At 39.1% G+C, this 24,311-nt stretch overlaps 1 pseudogene; it reads right to left on the bottom strand.

The window, feature by feature from the left end:
• Nucleotides 1–17,034: 17,034 nt before the first annotated feature.
• On the bottom strand, nt 17,035–20,309 carry LOC134208991 (uncharacterized; annotated as a pseudogene).
• Between the last annotated feature and the right edge of the window lie 4,002 nt (nt 20,310–24,311).

Genomic DNA, 24,311 nt, shown 5'->3' with positions numbered 1-24,311 from the left:
GTCGTACTCTAACCTGTGCAAATACTTCTTCTAACTCCATATTCGGACAATATCTGCATGAGGGCTAAATTGGTCTGATCAGGATTGCTACTAATCCAACTGGTCACATCTGAAATAAATCTTTGTTTCACCTATACTAGAAACGCTGCCATTTAAGTAACGATGGCAGTCTTGTTGTAAGCAACATCTCTTTGCCGCCAATAACCCATAACGCCTCATTTGAGATTGCTCAATACGCATTTGCTACTCGTTTCAAACGTTTGAAAACCACACTGGTGGCGAACGATTGATTTATTGCAAATCTGATGATGGCTGAAAAGCGTTATGCAAAATTATGCAAAGTGTGTGTTTAGTTTTCACCGAAAAATATCAACAAATTAACGATACACCCAGGTTTTTTTTTACACGGTTTGGTTTTAGTCGTTTAAGACCTTCAGCGTCAACGAAACAATGAGCTAACCCCACGAAAAAATTCACAAAAAATCAAAGTAAATTCAGGGGGTATTTAAAAAGCTGTGAAAGTTCAGGTTTACCGAGAAATTAATGAATTCCAACCGTGTAAAAAAAACCTGGGTGTATATCAATGCATAGAAGTTTAACAAACACCGAACGCTTCACTGTGGCGCTCCAGCGTTACTCTATCCATTGCATTTGTCATAATATCCGCGACCATCTTGTCCGTTGGTAGGTAACGTAGATTGATTACTTAACGTTGACGCAGATTCTTGGTGAATTCGTATTTTGTATCGATATCGATATGGATAATCGCTTTATGCGATCCGATTCGACCATTTTGGTACAGGATTGATTGTCCTCCCAAACTACTATGGGGCCCGAATCGTCCTCTGAAAGATCTTTCAACAGTTTCTTCCATAATAATTCCTGACAGTCTTCCGAAAGAGCCACAAACTCAGTCTCGGTAGATGATAAGGCTACGCAGTTTTGCTTACGTGTGGCCCAGCTCAAGACGCCACCGCCGAATTTGATGAGTGTTTGAGAGTTTGACTTTCGATCTCCTTCGTTCCCGACTGAATCTGCATCAACAAAGCATTCAAGACTACCCAAGCAACCAAAAGTTCAGATTGTAGGTACTTAAATTTGTTCCAAACCGAACCAATTGGTTCACTTTTGGCTCACATTCAGTTCCAAGTACCTTAACGGAACCGGAACTCCATCTGTACCGTTGCCGAGGTGCAGTCACAAGTTCTTGATGCCCTTAAGATACCTCAGATTGCGTTTGGCCTCTGTCCAGCCGCGATCGGTTGGATTTGATATCTTTCTGCACAGCAGTGAAGTGGCAGCACAGAGATGTCCGGTCTAGTATTGACCGCTTCATACAACATACTACCCACATACTACAACATTTGTTGGCAGGGCTGGCTCTTCCTTCTGTATGTACCCAGGGTCGAGTCTTAGAAGGCTAGGCGCCCTCATGTCCAAACCAGTGGTGGAAATACGAAAAGAGTGTATTTGGGCCTACCAAAAAATGCTACATTCGCGCGAACCTACCGCCTGCACTTTTCTGGCGCTTGCTTTGTTCGCGAGTGCGGGCAGAGTATCCAGTTTTCCGCGAGCGGTAATGGCCGCCATCTTGCATACGGGCTAGTCTCTGATCTGACGTTTGTGGAGGTCAACTACACCCACTGTTCCGAGCATTTTGATCAATGTGGTATATAATAAGGCTTGAATTCACTAGCACCTTCTTATATGCCACATTGGTCAGAATGCTCGGATCAGAGACTAAACCGCAAGCAAGCTGGTGGCCATTACCGCTCGCATAAAACTGGATAGACAAAAAGCAGGGCAGTATTTTGTTCGGGAGTAAAAATCACGGTCGCGAGTATTTGTGGTTACTTCGTTATTTGGCTCATGGTGTAGTGGACGTTGACTTTTTCTATATGAATCCCATGAAATTGATGAAGGTCGCCTAAAGTAGACAGCTTGAAGTGTCTTTCTAGTGCGTTCCGAATCTCAAGAAATTATTTCTCCGAATGGCAGAAGACGACAATGTCGTCTGTCTTTATATACCAAAATGAAGCACATCTTGCCATGAGTTTTCTTTACACAAACCCACGAGTCTGCGTTACCAAGCTCAAATCCAATCTGTTTCAGTACGCTGCCAAGTTTCACATTCCAAGCCCGCACCGACCGTTTCAAGCCATAAAGGCTACGTTTCAATCGGCAGAACAAATTGGAGCCAGCATCTTTTTCCAGGTTCGCATAAAAATGGCGCATTTGATGTGCTGGTGTTTTGCATTCAGACCGCCTCGATTCCCGATTGTCAATAGTGTCCGAACACTCGTTTGTTTGGCCACGGGTGCGTACACCTCGTCGTATTCCGCGCCATCTTCTTCTTCTTCTTATTAGCATTATATCCCCACACTGGGACAGAGCCGCCTCGCAGCTTAGTGTTCATTAAGCACTTCCACAGTTATTAACTGCGAGTTTTCTAAGCCAGGTTACCATTTTTGCATTCGTATATCATGAGGCTAGCACGATGATACTTTTATGCCCAGGGAAGTCGAGACAATTTCCAATCCGAAAATTGCCTAGACCGGCACCGGAAATCGAACCAAGCCACCCTCAGCATGGTCTTGCTTTGTAGCCGCGCGTCTTACCGCACGGCTAAGGTGGGCCCATACCGCTGCGAAAAGCCCTGTGCGACTAACCTGGCCTTGTAACGCACAACTTAGCCGCTCTCGTTTTTCCTCTTTTTAAATGTCCACTCACCTACTTAGTTTTCTTTCATCATCCGAATTATCGGTGCCGGATATCTGTGCACGAACCTCCTATGCCAGACGTGTTTGCAATCTTTATTATGATGACCGCCGGTCGTCATTACGACTTCCTCTGGTTATTTCAACTGGTACAGCCTGTTCTGCATTGCTACGGCAACCATCGGATTCAACAACCGCCAGCATCAAATGTCACTTCCGCATACTTTTGAACTATCGCCGACAATAAGTTCATGACGAGATCTAGTTCCCCTTTTTTTGTCGGCAGAACTCAATCGTGTCACTTCCCTGGCCTTTATTTTTTTTGTTAATTCGCGGGTTTTGCGCGGAGTTATATAACGATTAGGGTGTCGCCCGGAGTTGTCGCGGATTTATTTTTGGGTGAAAAGCTCTATACATAAAAATGAATTTCAGTCTGTCTGACCCTTTTAGACTCGGCAACTACTGAACCGATCGGCGTGAAAATTGCAGAGGTTTTTGCAGCCGGGGAAGGTTCTTAAGATGGTTCGAGACCCCTCTCCCTTCGGAAAAGAGGGGGGGGGGCTCCCATACAAATGAAACACCAATTTCTTCATAACTCAAGAAATAATCAAGCAAATTGAACCAATTCTGGCATGTGGAGGTTTTGGAAGGGAATATATGTTTCTGTGGTGGTTTGAAACCCCTCCCCTTCTGAGAAGGGGGGCTCTCATACAAAAGAAACCGAAATTTCTGCATAACTCGAGAGCTAATCATAGAATTAATCAATTTTAATCGAAACGAAGTTCGTCGGGTCTGCTAGTTTAATAAATAAAATGCTAGATCTAAGGACGTTTATTTAGAAATTAGTTTTATGTCAATTTAGTCATTTGGTTTTATTTTCATTGGCAAATGTTGTTGAGAACAAAACTTATGTTTGAAGGCTATTAACATTATTTTTTCGGATAATTCCAAGCCCTTATTGAACGGCATGCATAACACTCTGCATCATACAAACATGCATTATTTCAACAAATGTTATGAAGAGAGGGGCGCCATTTGTTGTCAATTTCAATCCATTCTGAAACATGACTTATACAAAATATGTCTATTGAAGGACATGAACAGAACATCCATTTTCATCTAGTCAATTTCTTTGTAATTTCGAGATATTTGTTAGTTTCTGATTGATGATTTTTTACGATGAAGCACTTAGCATGATTTTTCAAAAGTTTTTTCGTCAAGGAATTCTTTCATAGTGTTGAAACATTTTGTATTGCTTTCATAGCATTCATCTATAACGAATAAGAATTTATACAACAATTGAAAACACAAAAATGTTGATTTGATGCAGATGCCTTATTTTAATAAGTGCTTCCGCGGAAAAAAATAGAAGATGATTCTCAAAAGCTATTTCTGGAGGATTTTGTGCGATATTTACGGATAACTCCGATGGTATTTTTAAAGGATTACCAACAGAAAACGAAGAATCGTCATAAAGAAATTTACACTGGGACTCTATGAGGATCCTTACATTAATTCCTTGTAAATAAATTTCCACAGTCTAAAGAGGATTTTTGCAGCATTGAAAATCCGAAAAATTATAAAGTATTTTTTTAAGGAATTGTATTCGTAACCCTCCACTTGTTTTACTTTTCATATTGAATCTACTTTATCGAGTCTACGCGCTTGACTAAACTGATTTGAAGGAAAGTCTCGCGCTTGAGTTTTTCATGGAAAGTCACCTAGATTCACTTATTTATCGTGTTTTACGGTGAGTCAATTGGATGATTCTGATTCTGATGACGTAAGATTTCGCGCTAGATTCAAATCGTACTGATATTTGAGTTTTTGAACTGACTGCAAGTCACTACCGACATTTCCAGGATGCTTTTCAATACTGGCTGTGCATGTGCTAAGACAAGACAAGACACTGACTGTAAGTCACTGTTTGGTCACTATTCTTGCAACTGAAAGTCACTATTTGGTCACTTTTATCATCAACGATGGTCACTAAAGTCACTATTTTGAGCGGCATTGATCGCTACCAGCCATGCTTGGCCTTTATAGTACATGTCATCAAACATCTCAATGACTTGGACATTGAGCTGCATCAATACGTCGAACTTTTATTATCCAACATGCAAACTATTGAAACAAAATTGAAACAATTTGGAACAATTATTTGTTGAAAAATGAAAACTAATACATTTTTGTAATCCGGTAGAAAACAATTCTGGCAAATCTGTTGAATATGCTTGTTAAACTCGAAGCCTTTCAACAGTCCCTAATAAAAAATTCCAAAACAATTACAATAGAAATTATTGTAACATTACGCTGATATTAATAGTAATTACGGTAAACTCTATTGTGGCTCACAATAGAATAACATTGAAGAATATTGTTTTCCACCATAACGGCTATTGTAAATGGCAGTTTTACAATAGAAAATAGGGGTTGTTATGTATCTTTACAATAAAAAAATCGATTTTTTCTCGAACAAATTTTTGCCATTACAATTGAATTTATTGTGATTCTATTGTCAACTTTTTACTGGCAATTGAATCTATTGTACGTCTATTGAAACAACAATATGGCACTTTAATTGGTATGATATAAAAACAATAGAATTTAATGTTCATAAATAAAATGTATTGTGATTTTATGATATTTTATTGCAACTCTATTGTATTTTTTATCCGGGGTAGTTTTCAAGCCTATTCGCTAATTTTTGAGAACACAGTTCCTTAACACCGTTTACTGATGTAAATGATGCACCGGGAATGTTTCGATGGAGATAATTGACCTCAAACGCATCAAGGAGCTCAAATCTAAATTTCAGAAAGACACAATTCTAGTAAGATATTTTCTGTCTTTTCGAAGTCAACAATTCCATGTCCTGTTACTTAAAAAGAAAAAGAAAATAAGCACACAACTGTTCAAACGCAATATATCGTGTTTAGTTTTTTTTCAAAAAATTTTAGCCTTTCTGTAAAACTAAATGTCGAAAAAAAAATGTTAATTTACTTTGGTTGTTTTGAAAATGTTTAAAAAATATGTACCGAAGATTTCCTGGCCCGCCAGCAAGTGGTCAATCTGAAAATTGGCCTGTGGCTTGAAAAGGTTGGGCAGGTCTGGCATAGGCTCTCCCGCCAGATTCGTTTCGTTGATACATACGCATGGACGCTTGAGAAAAGTTTCATTGCCGCCCCAACATTTCACCGGTATATGGTGATAAAGATTTCGGGATGTTGTTACCGTGACTGGTGTTGAACTTAAATCTGTAGATTAAAAAAAACACCTTAATAAAGATTAAAAACCCAGATTAATCCACCTACAGTGAGATTTTGACCCTTCCTTAATTAAAAGAAAATATTTTCAGACTACAGTATTTAAAACGAGATAAAACTACTCAACCTCCCACGGTGATTGGAAGTGTAAATGACAAATTAATTGCCTACCAAAAGGCGGATTCCATGGGTTGAGTGACAACGAACGAATGATTCCGCACTGTACGTCAGGTTGCCTATCTATCAGGCGCTCGTCGGATTGAATAGCTATTGTAACATGTGGTAACATGGTTGGTTAGAAACTATCGTAACGCTGGCAGCATGTATACTCGTAATTTCCAGAGAACTTGATATTAATTAATCCAGAACTAACTTAATCAGTCATTGATCTGAACGAAACTCAATAGCGTTCAATAATAACATATATTTTGCCTTATGGCTGCCTAATTTTGTAAAACTAATGATGTTTAATACCTTAAAATGAGCGAGATTTGCATGGTAGTAAATTTCAGAATTTGCACACATACGCACACATACATGCATATAAGTGGTCTATTAGTATCTCAAAACATGCTCACATTTGTTAACTAACTTTCAGTAAAGAAATTTTTGGAATCCCTTCAAATTTTTACGTTTTTGCTTTTCTGAGAAGGTTTTGTGGTACATGCTTCTATCTGTTCCTCAATTAAAATCAATTGTTTCTTTGAAACAAATCCGAAAAATAAGCATATTTTCGTATCATATCGCTTGTTGTAATTATATTTTCAATATTAAAGTGAATTTGTTTCAATTGCCATACATTTTATTTCATAATTCAAGAGGTTTATTGATAGATTAATACATAACACGCCTGCGTAACGCATACAAAGTGAAATTATAGACACTTCCGAAGGAAGGGTCAAAAAAAGTTACCGTGAGGGACCAAAGTCCGTCCACTTTATGGAATCTTACCGTCAGACAGTCGTGTCGCAGGCCGACACTTATGTACATACGATCAAGTCGCTATTTCGCGTTCCGTACGTAAAACCAAAATCACGAGCAGTTGAACGGCTATTTTGATGGACACGAAGTACACATTTGAACAACAATGCCTATGCCAAGGAAAGCTGTTCGTCTTTGACTTCCTGCAGACATCTGATATTGACGCTTTGGGTGCCGATGAAGGTTCGGATCGCGTTGAGTTTCTTGGGGCCGTGATGGTTCCGACGTTTTCGAAGCAAAGTTAGGTGACGTTAGTTAGCCATTTATGTCCAACTCGTCGTCACCGTCGTTGCATCACATCACTACTTTCAACCGGGTGAAACCGTTTGTGTGATGCTCGCAGTCGGTTGGCTTAGTGTTTGATTTTTTAACCAGACAGACTCGCCAGTAAGGCTCTTTCCAAGGCTTTCCAAGGCTCTCATAAAAAAATCATCCACAGTACAAATATTGTCTATCCGGAATAAATTTATACCGCTTTTTATACCGAAGTTGGATTTTTCTCCAGATACAGGCAACTTTCCCAACTTCGGAAGTAGTGCGCTGGATTCGCCTAAAGATGCGCTAAACAACGCATCAATTAGTTTGACAAATAAAACTTCGGAAGAAAGTTCGGTTCGGAAGTCCGTGTTTCCGAATTCTAACTTGGTGCTACACCGACAATAACACGTGTATCAAAGCATTCACCGTCGCAATCCACCACGTGGCGTCGTAGAAGCCAAATTTAAAAAAAATATCAAAGTAGCTTTTTAGTAGGTTTGAGTCAAGCGAGGCAAAGATAGTTTTTTCAAATTTTTCAGAACAAACTCCCTATTTCATTTAGTCAGCAAAAAGAACTAACAATTTGGAGACGATTCATAAGTTTAGCTCAAAATCGACACAAACTGCAAAAGATACAAATATGCGAACCGTAGAAAGTCCTACTGGCAGCCGCCACACGTTTTTTTTCACCTCGCGGCTAACGTCATTATCACATGTAACGAGCGTTATAAGATATATGAATTCGTCGACAACCTCAATGTTTTTATAACATATAATTTTCTGTGTTGAGCAAAATAAAAATTAACACAAAGCAAAGAATTCTCGTAATGTAAACGATGCAAACGTTTTTTCTTACGTGCATTTTTTCTCCACAATCAAAAAATCCCAGTGATATTTTTTTAAAGTATTCATTCAATTAGTTATTATACAAGTTCAAGGAAAACTTCCCTGCTCGATTTTCGATTTGTCAAAGTTCTGTGCAAAATTATCATTTTAGTACGATGCAAAGAATGATTCCAGTTATTATTTCATTCTGAATCAGATGAAAAAGAATAGATTTGATGCTACAAATCTATAGGATAAAGTCAAATGTAACCCATGACAAATATTTTTGTAGCCATATATTGTATACATTGATCAATTTCCAATCTCCAAAATAATAAAGTAACTTTTTTTCTACACCAAATTCTTCGTACATGTACATCCGACTTTACGAAACAAAACAAAGCAAAAAAAACGGCTCAATGACGGCAAGAGGAAAACCAAAACATTAGACAAGTATGCTATTAACGATACGCTCTATAGTTATAGTTAGTGCGGTGACGTAGGATAATATAAATAATAATGATAGGAGAACGACCCGCCACGCCAACTACGAAACACATACACTAACACACAAATCGTCACTCCTAATGTAGGAAAGTTTTATTGTTTTCAACCAGAAGCGTCTCTCTAAGAATGCGCAAGCCATATTTGATTTAAGGTAGAAGTGATGATTGGAGTTTTTTTTTGTTCAAATGCAAAATGGTTATAGATTTTCTGTTTAATTGTTTTCTGTAGGAGTAAATAGTATTTTCCAATCACACAAATCACAAAATTAATTTTAGTTATAACTCTTGTTTTTTTTTTAAACCAGTTGAAATGCTCTAAAGCGCGCGCTAAACGCGTGCAGCTTCTTCAGCAATGGAAGAAGCCATTTTTTATTACAGTAAACGTAAATCGAGCTTACTCTCTATTGCATTCTGAATTGAACTTTTTCGAAAAAAAAAAGCTGTAGAGCCTTCTCGTTATTATGCCATCAAGTTTTGATGGATTGTCACAAAGCATAAAAGGTTCTCTCGCTTCACCAGTGAGCCAACGACTGCAATTTTGGCCCTTAATTTTGATTAGGACTGCTAGAAAGAAATTGATGAAGCTTCAATGGACGCACGCGCACTGTTGGGAAATAAGATACCACTCCTCCATCTGTACATAGCTGAGTGTCTGTCTTACAAACAAGAACAAAAAAACCGTCGTTTTAAACTTTGAAACTTGAAACGAAGTTCGATATAAAGAAAAAAGTAATTTTCATGTTTCCATCACTTTGTCCATCTATTCAGTATACATGTCACAGGAGCAGAAAGCTGAATTATTTCTTTTTAGCAATGTCGTATTACAAAACAAAAAAAGATAACAAACGGGACAGTGAAGTAGCTTTAAAACGATTCTCTTCCAAGTTAAAATGCAACCAGAGTTATAAGTATATATATTTAGGAAACCACTCCAGTCCTTTAATAACTCCTCCGATAGTGCAGAAACGAGAAGCGCAAAACTCGAGTAAGAACAAAACATCACAAATCCAGCACGCTCTCCAACGTAGAGAATATACAAATGAGCGATTTTAATAAGTGTTGCCAGTAGTGCAACTCGAAAAGGCAGATACTCCCATGCGCAGGTCCCAGTAAAAACGCTAAACGTAAGCTCAAATATATTGTCACAAAATACAAATAATCTTATAGCGCTTAGAGAAAAAAAGGTAAAACAATTCAAGAGATAATTGAACAAAAATCACAAATAGAAATCTAGTTCTAAAGAAGTAATTTAAAAAGAATAAAATCTACAAAAACAAACGGGGAAGTCCTAGAACTTCCCTTTTTCGCCAAATTATTATTATTACTATTGATAAGGATAAAACAAAAAAGTACATTATAATTATTAATCTCTAAATCATAGTGTTACTGTACCGCAAGACGAAGCTTAAGCTCGAGATAAACCAGAACAGTGAATGGGGCGTATAATGCGAATCCCATGTAGATTCAATCCCGCAAAGAACTGGAAAACCGGCTCGAAATGATGCAATCTTCCTTTTCGATTCCCACTTTTTATCTTCTATCTGGCAAAGCTTCACATCAAATCAAAACTGAGCTGAAAAGAAAGCAAAAAAAAAATACATACAAGGAACAGAACCCACGGCACTCCGATTATCAAATTATCACGTACCAAATGGTAGGGAAAGAAACAATTGAAAATAACAACAGGAAACTCCATAACAATTTTGTCAGTCAGTCACAAAAAAAAAGAACAAACCTAAACACAAACTGGTTGAGGATAAAACATGAATCTGGTAAAAAAAGGTATTTGAGGAAAATTATTAGGTCGTAGAAAAAGCAAACACAAATTATTAAAAGGTACCACTTGTTCTTCTTATTTTGTAATAAAATCTCGTAAAATGCCATTTCAAGGATTTTTAACTGATTATCCGAACATCCGTGTAATGTCTTGAAAAGTGTGAGGAAAAAGGCAGGAAATGATTGTTTTCAAAATATTGTTAGTTTTAGAAAAAAAAAACAAGAGTAAACAAGAGTTTTTATGATTCTAACCATGCAAAACTCAATAGACCAGCCAATATAAAGGTTTCCCGTTCACGAATACAGAGACATAGATCAGTTCGACTCTGTTAGAACTTCAGACCTTGGAGAAAGGCATGCAACATCTGGTTCCAGCAACAATCCGATTATTTCAACTCGTAAATGCTAACATACTTGCCTCTATTTTCCTTTGACCTCGACATCAAATCGTTTGTGGCATGTAGAGCTGCTCCTCAAGCTTTACAGATAGTTCTTCCACGCCGATTGCCAATTAAAAGTGAGGTTAGGTTTCGAAAAATTTCAAAACTGGAATCAAAATTTATGCTCTCTTATCACTTCAATTGTAAGAATCAAAGCAGGGTTTTCATTATAAAACATTTTCTTCCATTTCAAACACAAGAAATAGTGCATAGAACGCCTCAATCATCAATTTATCGAATAATGATTCTTCGTTTTTAACCTCACTTTTACCTGCCAATATGCTTCAAGACAAAATTCTGTTTCGTGGCGATTGGGTCCTGTCCCCTATTGGTGCAAAATGCTAACTTGAAAAATCTCCATCCTAATCGATGCCCAGCTATCGCTTTTACGTGTTGCCAGGTTAGATCGACTTTTATTTCTTCATTAAGAGCCTCCGGGTCTGCCTCTGTTGCGAAATCCCGCTGGGTTCCAGTCTAATGCTTGTTTACATATATCGTTTCCACTTCTACGTTAAAGTTTGGCCGACGGGCCAACCCAGCCCCACTTCCGATCCCAAATTTCTGTTGCTCTCGGCCTCTGGTGACAATGACAATAGAGCTCGTTGTTTGAGATCCAGTTGTAAGACTACCAGGCACGAGTTATGTACCGCAGGCATCGTTGAATATGCTCCACTGTTACACACCATGTAGCGTATAGCAGCACAAATTTCACGTTAGAATAAAACATTAGGATTTTGGTGCGTTCATTGAGGGTAAATCACTATACTTGGGCACATGGACCACACTGTATAGATAATTAATGTTCTATATGAAACTTATTACTATATGGAAAGTTGTCTAATGTTTTTCTTAGCTTTTGTGCACACACATACATACACACGGACAGACTGACATTTGCTCAGCTCGTCGAGCTGAATCGATTGATATATACTGCCGTGAATCGCATATCTGTCCCATCTTTGCTGGGTTTCCTATTCATATGGGACAAATATGCGGTTCACGGCAGTATAACACTATGGGTCTCCGAGGCTTCTATAAAAAGTGAGTGAAAGGCAAGAAGGTCTACGTTCAGGCGCTTACAACGTTTATTTCCACTGAAGATTTAGGATACAGCCTAAATGTATGCTTCATTGTAAACAGTCAATTGACCTTTCCCGTCAAAAATTGAATCTCGTTTCATTAATGCTGTCCAATGAGAAGCTTGAAGTAGCTCGAAGCTGTTCCCGTCCTGCTCGTTCTTTTTTGTCAACAAATGGACATGAGAGGGATGAGAATAACTTCGAGCTACTTCGAGCTGCTCATTGGACAGCACTATTGTCTCAGTCGATTCTTTGGCCTATTTAAGGTCAACTTTCCTAAAGAGCCCGTATTTTTTAAGCCTCCAACTATTTTCAAAATCAAAAACAAAAACCGAAAAAGTGCTGCACGTGTGAACCGGCCTGAAAAATTCACCCGATGTTCGTTAAAAATCGAGCCAATCTTAAAAAAACAGCACTTTTCAGATTTTTGTTTTAAATTTTTTAAATACTTAGAGGCGTAAAAAATATGGGTTCTTTGGGAAAGTTGACCTTAAATAAGCCAAAGAATTCAAGATATTAAACCTTAGATGCCTTTCGCCATACTGATTTTCGAAAGTTAATTCCTAGTGTGGCGCTCAAAGTTGGTGGTTCATTCACTCGGAAAACGGATTGTGCAAAGTTTTTACGCTTACACCTGAATTCTCCTCAGAGCGAACCAACCCTGAGTGTGGGTTCGATTCCTGCCCGGTAAGGAGAAAACTTTTTAAAAATTTGCAGGTGGCGGTGGCACATCAAAAGTACATTAGGGTGATGCGGTTCAGTTGAGAGCCTTATGCCCAGTAGAGCTAATCCAATTTCGAGGCCTGGACGAAATTGCCGAAGCCGGTAAGCTGGTGGCTGTACTGAGAGATCAGTGTGGCGTTGAAATCCAGGATACCGTGATTCGGTTGCGGAAAGGTTATGCTGGAACGCAGGTTTCCTTATTCCAGGTACCTGTGGCTGACGCCAAGAAGGTACTGGATAAGGCCAAGCTGAAGGTGGATTGGTCGGTATGCTCGGTGAGCGCAAATCAACAACCTCAGGCCTGCTTCAAGTGCTTCGATTACGGACATAAGTCATATGACTGCAAAGTCCTGATGAGAGTCGGCTTTCCCAGAGGTGTGGAGCTGAAGGCCACAAGGCTCACACCTGCCAAGCGGCACTTATGTGTTTAATCTGTGGTCCTGGCACAGACAACAAACACCCATCCGATAGCAAGGTCTGTTCGGCCTCCAGACGTTCTAGGTCATGCAAGTAGCTCAGCTCAACCACACGCAACCACTGCGAGGCAACAGTCGGTACACGAGAATAAGACTTGCTGTCCGACCCGTACCGCATCTCTGCTAAACATAGCAGTTGGGTTGCGGATAAGTCCGGAATAGTGACTATCTGGACTTGCGGGAGGTATCCCATCCAGGAGATAGTGTCATCTCCTGATGATGAGGGTTTTGTTATAGCCAGTGTTGTCCTACACTCAGTGCAAACAATTCTGCTCTTTGATTTTACTCCATCTAAACGATTGTATAGCCTTAACTAGGGATGTGCGAATACTTTTCCAGACGATTTAGCAACGCTGTTACTTTCGTAAACAAACGCTGCCAGCACTTTCCGCAGTGAAAAATGTTTAGGCTTGCACATGACTTTACATTCGAAGACACTTTTTGATTATTTTGTCTATCCTCTAGCAGTGCATTCTCGCTAAAATTAAAGAGCAATACGAATGAACACGATATTAGGCATGAACTAGACTACTTTTACTTACGAAAGCAAAACAAATTGTTTATTCGATAAAACTTTTCTTAAAATCTATTTCACCAAAATCGCAATACCTTTCGATCTTCAACAACAACGTTGTTCATTTGGCTCAGATTTTGACAGTTCTCAATGCTAGATTGGCTCAAGATGGCCGCTTTCGCATATCTCTGAATGTAGGATCCCTAGCCTTAACTAAGTAAGTTCAACTACACGGAGAAAAAAGCATAGCTACATCAACCATATTTCGGTTCCGATCAACTATGTTTATGCATTGAAATTTGAATAACCCCTTTTCATGTTTGAATCAACCAAAAATGCCATTGAATATAACGATAAAATGTGGTTGAGCTAACCGTATGTCTAACCTATAATCATAATCATTCCAACGATATAAGGATCACGCCAACCATTGTTACTGTTGATATTTTGACAGCTACAGATACAACAGTAAAGTATGGTTGAATCAATCACGTTTTTATTGTTAATTGAAACGTTGTTGAATATTGTTTCAAAAATATACAGTGTAAATCAACAATATATATTATTATTTTTGACAGCTCCTTCTATTTGTTGGTTGTTTCAAACATGTTTATTATTATAGTAAACATAGCTTATATTTGAATTAACTATAGTATCAGGTAAATTCAACCCTGTTATTTCAACATGCATTTATGGTTATTATTTCAGGCGAATAAATCTGAAACTTCGGGACCAACAATAGAAAATGGCAAAACAGCATTAGTAAATGAAAGTTTTCCATATCGTATTGGACTGTAAATATACTAAAATATTATGTTGGTTTACATATAGGTATGTTTGGACGGGTACTACAACGATGTGGAAACTCCTAGTTTACAATGCTATTTTGACATTTTCTACTATTGGTCAAGAGGAATTTAGTCCGTATTCATCTATTACTATACATTTATTAAAGTCGGTATTTTACATACAAAGCGTTTGAATGTCTATGAAATGTTACATTTTCATTGTTTGAACAATGGTACTATTGATTTCCAAAAAATTACACATTCTAAAGTATAGTTTATTATCGACCGTGTGAATATTAATTGGCTTGGAGTCTAATTTCAAAATATTGTAAACAAGGGTCAACTTATCAGCACGTTCTAATTCGTATGATTGCAAGTGTTCGTCGAATTGAATGGACTTGTAAGGATAGCACATTAGAATCATTTCCCCATCATTGACAACTATGAACTCTAATTGGTATATATTTCTTCGAAGCTTGTGTTCGATGTAAAATATTGTTCCTTGCTTATAGACTGCACCTTGCTTATTGAATTGAGAAATTAATTTCATTCTACTTTGATCAATTTTACCTTCTTGGATTTCTAAAATATCTTTGGATTCCTTCGACAGTTCTAGCTTCATTGTATGTTCTTCGAATATATCAAAATGAGGTATCGCAAAAGTATTATTAAATAAATCATAAGCAAACTAAAAACTTGCCTTAGCAATCAGAGAAGAGCAAATATTACGCTTATTGTAGTTTGTTCTGATGTATTGCTTAGCTTGCTTATGCTTGGCCTCGCATCTCATTCCCCATTGCCGACGTAAGCTTCCTGAACTGCAGATAGCTGTTGCATAATGCACCAAGTTATGGTGCTTCGGTTTCAATGAGTCATCGAATAGGGCAATATACTGGCTATGGTGAAATTCGATAATATCCTTAAGCCGATGAACTAGATCTAGTGGAATATTATGCATCATGACTAAATCAAAAATTTGGAGTAGACTACAAAAATATATCCAAACTGGATCATTAATCGGAACTAGCCTACCTATGATTAATGGAAGGAAGCGTGTTAGAGTTATAAGTTCATTAGCCGTCATTCGAATCTTCTGCTTAGCAAGGTTTGTGTCTCTAATATCATCTGGAATGTTCGATGAATTTAAGTTCCCGTAAATGAAAAGATTTTTCCTACAATTCAAATCGTCTAACGTGAAGTATTTCTGTTTGTATACAAAATATTTTAAACAGTGAGATAGTCCATAAAGACATATTCCTTCCGGAACATCGTGCATTACATCGAAGTACACATTTGATGCAACATGGAATGATGGTATACGATTCAGTATGCAAGATGCTTTTACACCTGTTTTAGACATATCATTCAGTTGTAAATGTTCATCATAAAGCTTTTCTGACCTTAGCGATTCTGCATATTCTTTGCAATCACGTTCTCTATCTGTCCTAATCCTTGTACAAACTCGGCAGTAAAAATTAGCTGTGGGTGATTCAACCAAATTTAAAATTTCACTCAATCCCAAATTGTCACCAGTTACAAATCCAACTTTGAAATATAACAGTTTTTCATGACCTTTGTATATTACGGTTACTCCAGTATTTTCTAAATCGCTCAACACATCAACTAGTTTATAAAGTGTCCGTTCATTACCAAATCGTTTCCTATCTCCAGCCAAAAAATAACCTGCCGTTAGAATGTTGTCGAGACGTGACAGCATATGAGGTGGTAAACACGGTACATAATAGTACACGCCACATATTTTGGTACTGCTTGCGTGTGGCGAAACTGTATCACTTGTTGTAAAGTCGTCAAAAAAAATATTTATGGGTACTATCAACTTATCAATATCTCTACGTATTTTCTCTTGCCAAATGGTGCCATCTATTAATGATCTTATTACACCGTCTTCTGAGGGCTTAAGATGTTCTATCAATATATCTAATAATCCTTCAGATTCTAAATACTTTCGTAATTGGAACTTTATTGGCATTAGTACTCCTTTAACATCATCTTCTATCATACTAAGACTCTGATCAACAACAGCTGGTTTTAACTCGTTGCTTATACTGAAAAACACGGGCTCTTCATATAACCCTAATTGTTTTAACTGACGTACAAATTTATATTCCGTTTGAGAGAAGTTGAGTACTGAAACGACAGATTTCAGCATTGCACTAGTAGTAGTTGGGATCATGCCAGTGTTAGTCATTATATCTAATATTTCAACTAACGGACTAGCTACGTTCGCCCGTACGTCATCTTGGAATTCAAATACTAATTTCCTGGGTACCGTATCCTTATTCAACCACTTCAAGTTCAAACCAATGTTTAGACGACTCATTTCTTGCTGAATTTTCTCTACGCTAATTAACTCTTCTACTTCTTTCATTTTCTCTTCCAAAACCTGATTGGATTTTATACTAATGGGCTGTTCTCTATGTACATCTATATCTGATATTATTCGGTCCTGTAGCGATTTTTCATCGCAGATTGCTGAGCCCATGGCCTCTACAGAGATATTTTCGATTTTTTCATTTCGAATATGTTTTTTGATGTGGCAAATAAAAGAAGCTCGTACACTAAATCGCCTTTCACAGTTCGGAACATTGCAACTGTAAACGTCAATAGGCTCATGAATTCTACGAAGATGTGTACCGAGAAGCATTGCACATGTGGTCTTCCATTGGCACCCGGTAATGAAGCACGAAATCATTGTGCTGGCAGTTGGATACGAAGGGTTGCGGCCAGTGTCAACACTCTTGCTTTGTTTGTATCCTCGGGGGGCTCAAAGTCGAACAAAGTGTATGCGATGAAATTCCATGGACCAGATGCTTCGATGGGAAACGTAAAGGCGTATGCAGTGTATATTTTGAACACGACGTCCAGTGCTTTCAGGAATGTTTCCGCTCTATAAGCTATGTCCTTGTAGCTTACGAAGAACTGATTGATGTGGTCAATTGTGGCACCTACTACGACGATTACAGGGTGATCAGGTAATCCCTCGACAAATTTAGGCGACCGAGTCTCGAAAGTTCCGTTTCGTAATCAGCCAAGCTTTTCAAATGAAGGATGCTGCTTTCTCTACACTCCGGTAGGGATTGCTTCCATTTATTTGCATTCGGAAGGCGCGTGACGGGACTGGGCCATATGTAAAACACTAGCAAGATAGTGATACAATCTCTCGAGTCTGTTGATAAAAAACATAATCTTATCAGTGATATCTATTTTGGAAACAAACAATATTCAGAGTTATTTAGCGGAATGCAATCACTTGTTATAAGACGTACCATTCTAAATTTCTATTTCTATCTGTATCATGTATTTAGACGTCACCAGAAAGGCCGTCAGGATACGTATTTGTAGGTTACAATCAAGTGGGAATACTCGTCTTATGACGAGTATTTTGAAAAAAAAGAAGAAAATTAGAAGTAAATAATGAATGTCAAAATAACAATGAAAGCAATAGTATTTGAATATTTTCAATTGGCATTCACAGACTATGTTTCTAAGAATTGGTTGAAATAAGCTTACCATCCGACAGCTCCCTGTCTAGCAAAGCAAAAAGTGATCTTCCTTGTACCGGTATTTCGTTGCGGAATAAATTTTAGCACGATCACGAAAACCCGAAAATTTGTTGAACAATAGGTCACTCTTCGTTGGATGCTTAAAGGTGAAATCCAATTTAACCAGCTGATATCCACCAGTATTCTTGAGTATCGGGTATTCGTCAAGAAGATGTTGGTAGGTGATTTGCTCAAGCTTGCCAATTTCGTGCAAACGTACTGCACTAGTTGCTTTCCATCGCTTTTGATATCGTCCCACTCACCGTGATGGTGTTGAAACCAAACTTTCGTTTCTTGATACTCTGCCACTGAATTTAAAAAAAACGTTCAAATCATGTTTAGCCAGCGTATTATTTCATAGCTAATATACCTGATTCTCCCGTAATAGCGTCGGTTAGTGATTGCACTGCTCTCGAAGATTGCTCACCGTATTCCGATAATGGCTTGGGAACCGCTGGTACACGGCGATAGTTGTGATTACGGTCGAATAAGCAGCCTTTGGCAACACGTCCCAACTTGACCTTCTTTCCGCTTCCGTCACGATAGGATGCTGGTTTGTACCAGATATGCTAAAAATAACAACAATATTTACTAGGTTACAACAATTGTTTTGTTAAAAAAATGAAGGGATGCACAACAATAAATTATGAAAAATGATATTTTATGTTGAAACAAGACTAATACTAGAAAAGTACGTAATTCGATTTTTGTGTTTTCAATAAACTTTCCATAAAATTATAACTGTCTTATTATTGATAGGAAATCAAACAAATGTGGGGCAGTTATGCTTACAGCTATAGTAAGGGAGCTTTTATATTGTAATATTAGTTGTAAAACAAAATGAGTTTTTGCGACAATTGAGGTTTCTCCGATTTCTTGATGTTACAACAGTATCGCAGAGATGCATCCTGAACAGAACATGAGCCAAGAGCGTGCCTTGGTGTTCTTAGTTTTGAACTCTGAACACTGTTCAGTGTGCACTGGGTTGGTACGCAAGCAAAACGATCATGGTAACTAAGATTCCTTAGATTTGGAACTATGCAAAACATACGAGCATGCTTGATTTCTATCCGTTAGATGCCCACGTGTTCCATAACCAGCCGAAAAATGTGTAGCATGCCGTCGCTTGAATTTGTTTTCCTAGGATACAAGTTGCTAAGTTGGGTCAGTGCTCTTGAACAGTGTGCTGTGTTCAAAACGTTTTGAACACGAACACGCGTTCTCGTGTTCAGATGCATCTCTGGTATCGCGAATGGTTAGCATCTACGTCTAGCCGTGCGCCATAATTTATTTTGTACTACTCGCTATGCAATTTCAAAATCCGAAAATAGGGGAAAGTTCGATTTCACGGAAACCTAATTCCAGTTTTCAACTGGCATTTCAATATTTTATGTCACACTTTTACAAGGTTCACGAAGGTATGAAAGATAACTGAGATTAGAAATGTCTTTGCTTTGCGTATCCAGCATTTCGCGCACGGTTATGGCTGCCGTTTGGCTGCCTACAAAAATTTCAAAAAACGGCAGCCCTTACCGCGCGCGAAATGCTGGATTGCAGCTGAAGCTCAAAATATCGGTTTCTTGATGGGTTTTTCGAAAAATTACCGCTTCAACTGTCGGAAAAATGCACTTTAGCTCTGCGGAACGAAGAGATAGTTCCTCGCGCGTTAGTTTTCCGAATTTGTCCACAAACTCATCTACACTTAGATGGGTGATAAAGATGCGATCCTTTCTAGAGGGGACATTGGATGTTTGGAATGCTTCTAAAATCAATCTCCCTTTCTTTGACCTATGCGAAGTCCATTGGTTTCGTGGTATGTTCCCGATTGCGGTTTTTGGTGGATCGGAACAACCTGGCTCCGGTGAATTACTGCTTTTCAATGGAGTCCTAAACCCTGGAAAAGTAAAATATTAGTCTTTTCATCGTCAAACAAAATGTTTACAAATGGTTTACCATAGAAATACGCCACTTGTTCAATCCGTTGATACATCGAGTTCTGTCCGCTAGCAAAGGTGGTGCTAGTACAGCTTCCACTTCTTCACGCTCTATCACTTTGAGTGCTGAAATATCATAGCCATTTGCTGCAAAGAAATTAAAATAAGGTTAGTTATACAGATATAATTAGGTTAAAAATACTAACTGATAAATTCTTCCACAGCCGGGGTGCTCAATTCAAACGACTTTAATAGCCTCTCCAACTCTATATCAATTACAAGCTCCAAATACTCTTCGGCAAAATTTTCTTCTTCAGCCGCCATGATGGAAAAAATATGAGTTATGAGTTATTTCAAACTTCTGGTTGACCTAACAATACACTGAGCTAAAAACAACTAAGCATATTGTTGATTTGATGATATGGCAGTTGGCGAATATCTACTGTGATTTCAATAATAAATATGTTTCATTCTAGCATGAGAACGGTTAGAATTAAACAAAAATTAGGATTGAATCAACGATAGATAAGATGGTTACATCGACTATAGAAATAGTTATTTCAATCAAGTGCAATTTTTTTGCGTGTAATAGAAGGATATTTGAATTTTCTAAATGTCATGTCAAACTGTTAAAAAAAATGCACGGCAGAGCCACAGGAGCGCGCGCTGAAAATACACTCCAGTGTATTTTCAGTGCGCGCGCTCCTGTGGCTCTGGCGTGCATTTTTTTGACAGTTTGACATGACATTTAGAAAATTCAAATATCCTTCTATTAGTTGAACTTACTTAGTTAAGGCTATACAATCGTTTAGATGGAGTAAAATCAAAGAGCAACACTGGATATAGCAAAGGTAAACGAAGTTTATTTTTGCAGCTGCTACTGTCCTCCAAGATGGAGCATAGAGCAGTATATTAGGGTGTTAGATAATCTTGTAGCGAGACTAACTGGTCACTCCTGACGGAATCCAAGTTTAAAAGTTCTCGCGTTTTCGGGGGCACACCACTCGATATGGAAGCAACGCACAACTGTCATTTTTATTATTTCACGCATGCTGGGACGCAGCAGAGCTAAATTAACTAAAATGACAGTTGTGCGCCGCCTCTGAATCGAGTGGTGTGCCCCCGAAAACGCGAGCACTTTGAAACTTGGATTCCGTCAGGAGTGACCTTAAACCATTAGTTGTAGCAGGTGACTTCAACGCGTGGGCAGTGGATTGGGCCTCTCGGTTCACTAACACTAGAGGTCATATCTTGCTAGAGTCTCTAGCGGTACTGAACGAAGTCTTGCTGAACGAGGGGCAAGCGTCAACGTTCAGAGGACCGAATGGCGATTCATGCATCGATGTGGCCTTTTGCAGCACGGGATGGATGGTGGAGCCTGAATGGAGGGCTCACGAAGGGTATACTGCTAGGGACCAACAAGAAATACGTTTTATGGTCAACTATACCCCCAACAGAACCACAAGGTGGGTCAGTAAAGCTGATCTAGGATGGCGTATCTCGCAGGTGGGAAAATCGGACTCTAGGCCTTATTGGTAATGAGTTATCCGATGTCCTAACACGAGTATGTGACGTAACAATGCCCAACCGCAAACCGGTGCACTGGTGGATGAGCACGATAGCTGATCTTCGCAGAACCTGTCTTAGAGCTAAAAGAAGGTTGCGACGTGCTAGAACCGAAGCGGACAGGCTAGAAAGACGCCGGGTGTTCCGAACAGCGAGCAGAGCTCTGAGCTACGAAATCAAATGTAGTAAGAGAGCCTGCTTTGAAGAGCTGTGTAGGATGGCCTATAATACTCCATGGGGGGATGCATACAGGATAGTGATGGCTAGGACCAACAGCACACCTGAGAAATCAACTTCCACCTATCGCATCATGGACATGGTTGCTTTTAAAAGTTCCTGCATAGGTTCGGGTTCGCAGATTCTGCAGAGCGCCCGGAATGTGTAGGTGAGGTAGAATCGCCAGAGCATGTGATGTTTGCATGCCCGCCATTCGATGTTGAACGCAATGCCATGCTGCTTGTCAGCGGCATGGATACAACCCCGGACAACCTCGTTGAGATGATGTGTCGGGTAGAGGTTATATGGAATGCGGCGAACACAGCGTCTCAACAGATTATGTCGAAACTTCAGCGCTGGTGGGGTCTTGAACAAAACCAGCAGTTGCGGTAGAGACTACTATGGTGCAGTGAACACCATGCTCACCCCCAACAACAAAAACGTCGCGGGTGGGCTACGTATGTATATATGGTCGGGGTTCAGCCAAAACGCACCAAGCGGCTTTTTGACTGACTTGTGATATTTTGTTAGTACAAGGACAACGGAAATCGTTTCATATCAATTCAAGCGTACATAGGATATTCTCATTTATTGGATTGAGGGATATCCGATACGGTTTGCGATCAATTAAATCTGCTAAACAAAAGATTGGGCAGAAAAATGGGTACATGAGTTTACAGACCGATAGGTTACTATCATAGCTTGCGATCGACGGGTGGTGAGGTTACCCCCTTGGTTTGAAAAAACATCAAAATATTGAGTTTTGTTACAAATGAACTATACAATCGCGATTCGCTGGTTGGATTTGGATTTTTAATTGGACCGACTGTCAGCCATTTGAACACGTGTATTTCGACTTGAACATCACAAATCATGTCCAGTGACACCCAATCCCGTTTTCCGTGTTTACATTGAATTTTGACGTACGGTTGCTTTTTAGTTGGGCCATGACCCATCCAGCGGAGGCCCACTAAAAAGTGACCCAAGTATTAAAATCCCAACCAGTGAATCCCGACTGTACTGCACTCAAAATCCTCACAGACTCAGAGATTTTTTGACAATCGTTTTCCCAAGTAATATTTTAAGTTTTAAAACGCTCTTGAAGACCATAATTTACTCTACAAGAGAGTTATAAAACCAACATAAAACCAAAATGTTACTAGGGTTTGACTCTATCCACAGCCCCAGCTTAATGCTACGTTTTGACAGGGCAAGTGAATTGAGCAACTCAGTTGAATTCAATTGACTTGCCAAAAGTTGAACATGTTCAACTTTCTTTTTGTTCAAGTGAATTGAATTAAGGTGTTTACACGTTCAATTCGCGTTCGATTCAAGAGTGTAAACAGATTCTGGAGGAGAAGGACGCAGCGCGGGCGGTCGCGCTGCAGCAAGGTACCCGGCAGAACGTGGAACGTAGCAACCCTATAACCAGAGACCGGCGGAGTAAAAAACTGACGGAATGGCAACGTATTAAAATGCATGAAATCGTTTAAATTATACTGGCAGCACTTGAACTTTTTGCTTGCTTCTTATGGAGGCAAAAAGTAAACAAGTCGAAATGGAACCGCTTTTGACGGTTCGATTGGAAACAAGATGGCGTCTTTGCCGATCTCTTATTCTAATATTTCTAGTGGAACGTTATAGACGGAAGCGGAGACAGTAGACCCGCCTTGACGGACGAACGTGTGGCCACTTGCCTGCACAAATTGATAGTTAGAATCTGGGAATCTGAATAGCTACCGGAGGAGTGGAAGGAATGAGTTATATGCCCCATCTACAAAACAGGCGACAAGCTGAAGTGTGAGAGCTTTCGAGCGATCACCATCCTTAATGCCGCCTACAAATTGATATCCCAGATCATCTTCCGTCGTCTGTCACCATTAGTGAATGAGTTCGTGGGAAGTAATCAAGCCGGCTTCGTTGACGGCCGCTCGACAACGGACCAGATCTTTACTGTACGGCAAATCCTTCAATACCAGCCGTGAATACCAGGTCCCAACGCACCATCTGTTCGTTGATTTCAAGGCGGCATACGACAGTATAGACTGCATAGAGCTATGGAAAATTATGGACGAGAACAGCTTCCCTGGGAAGCTTACCAGACTGATCAAAGCAACGGTGGATGGTGTGCAAAACTGTGTGAAGATTTCGGGCGAACACTCCTGTTCAGAGCTTAAAATATTCATCTTCATGAAGCAACTTCGGTCCGAATATTGACAAACATCGCATGAATATTCAAAACATAGAATGACATAGTCAGACGACTACTCCACGAACTCATTCATTCGGCTGTCACTGAGTGTGTTTACTATGTGAAAAAAAACATAATTAGCATTGTTTATGTTGATGTTTACCGTTGAAAGTGCTTCGCGGTTGAAAATCGGAATCAGTCCTGTGTGATAAATCACTTTACTCATTTGAAACCTGTTCAGATTTCAGATAATTTATCAATTTGTAAAATGTGCATAAATATTCAATGACTAATATTCAACTGAATATTGACTGTCCAGAGCCGACTATGAATGTGTCGGAAGTGAACTGATAAAAGAAGAAAAATGAACTTCACCAAAAAATTTCGATTATTTTACACTCTGCTCCTGTTCGTTCGAATCGCGCCAGGGACTAAGACAAGGTGATGGAATTTCGTGCTTGTTGTTCAACATTGCGCTATAAGGTGTCATGC

This window comes from Armigeres subalbatus, chromosome 2 (genome assembly GCF_024139115.2).
Source record: "Armigeres subalbatus isolate Guangzhou_Male chromosome 2, GZ_Asu_2, whole genome shotgun sequence".
NCBI lineage: Eukaryota > Metazoa > Arthropoda > Insecta > Diptera > Culicidae > Armigeres > Armigeres subalbatus.
Note: the sequence above shows the minus strand (reverse complement) of the source record. Positions and strands in the feature narration are given on the sequence as shown.